Source organism: Gavialis gangeticus, unplaced genomic scaffold (assembly GCF_001723915.1).
Source record: "Gavialis gangeticus isolate Ggan-Ray unplaced genomic scaffold, GavGan_comp1, whole genome shotgun sequence".
In the NCBI taxonomy this organism is placed as follows: domain Eukaryota; kingdom Metazoa; phylum Chordata; order Crocodylia; family Gavialidae; genus Gavialis; species Gavialis gangeticus.
In genome coordinates, this window is record NW_017729028.1 from 35,261,796 (window position 1) to 35,262,868 (window position 1,073).

General features: G+C 56.1%; 1 protein-coding gene and 1 long non-coding RNA gene across 8 annotated transcripts in view; one reads left to right on the top strand and one right to left on the bottom strand.

Annotated features, from left to right (window-relative positions):
* TFAP2B (transcription factor AP-2 beta) overlaps positions 1-1,073 on the bottom strand; it is a 75,164-nt gene that overhangs the window by 34,443 nt on the left and 39,648 nt on the right. The window lies entirely within an intron of this gene.
* LOC109300266 overlaps positions 1-1,073 on the top strand; it is a 21,990-nt gene that overhangs the window by 12,479 nt on the left and 8,438 nt on the right. The window lies entirely within an intron of this gene.

Consider the following 1,073-nt stretch of genomic DNA (forward strand, 5'->3'; position numbering starts at 1 on the left):
TGTAAGAGAGCTGGATGGGTGCATAGGTAGGTAGGTGAATAGGTGGGTGTGCAGATAGGTAGATAAATGGATGGAGGTGTGGGTAGGTAGGTCGGCAGGTAAGTCGGTCGGTCGGTAGATAAGTGGATGGATGGATGGATGGATGGATGTGTGGGTAGGTAGGTCGGTAGGTAGGTAGGTCGGTAGATAAGTAGATGGATGGATAGATGGATGGATAGGTAAGTCGATGGGTGATGGGTGCGTGGATTGGTATACTGGTAGGTGAATGGATGGAAGAATACGTGGGCAGGTAGGCAGATGGGCGGGTAGCTACATAGGTAGGTAGGTAGGTGGATGGATGGGTGCATAGGTAGGTAGGTGAATAGGTGGGTGTGTAGATAGGTAGATGAATGGATGGATGTGTGGGTAGGTAGGTCGGTAGGTAGGTCAGTCGGTCGGTAGATAAGTAGATGGATGGATGGATGGATGGATGGATGGATGTGTGGGTGGGTGGGTAAGTCGATGGATGGTGGGTGCATGGATTGGTATACAGGTAGGTGAATGGCTGGAAAGATAGGTAGGCAGGTAGGCAGATGGGTGGGTAGGTACATAGGCAGGTAGGTAGGTAGGTAGGTAGGTAGGTAGGTGGATGGATAGATGGGTTTGTAGGTAGGTAGGTGGGTGGATGGGTAGGTAAGTAGATAGGTAGATGGACGGGTGGGTGGGTAGGTAGGTAGGTGGATAGCTGGATGGGTGCAGAGGTAGGCAGGTAGGTGGATGGGTTCATAGGTAGGTAGGTGAATAGGTGGGTGTGTAGATAGGTAGATGGATGGATGGGTGGGTAGGTAGGTAGGTGGATGGATGGGTAGGTAGGTGGGTGACTCGATGGATGTGTGGGTAGGTGGCTAGGTAGGTGTGCGGCCGGCTGGGCAGGTAGGTGCGTGCCGGTCTGAATTCCCGCGAGGTTTCAGAGGCGCCGGCCACCGGGCCCGTAGCCAGGGGCCCCCGCGGGCGCCCACCGCGAAGCCCCGCACGGAGCCAAGAGCCGGGACGACGCGGGCCCTGCCAGGGGGCCCGAGGAAAGGCCGGGCCGG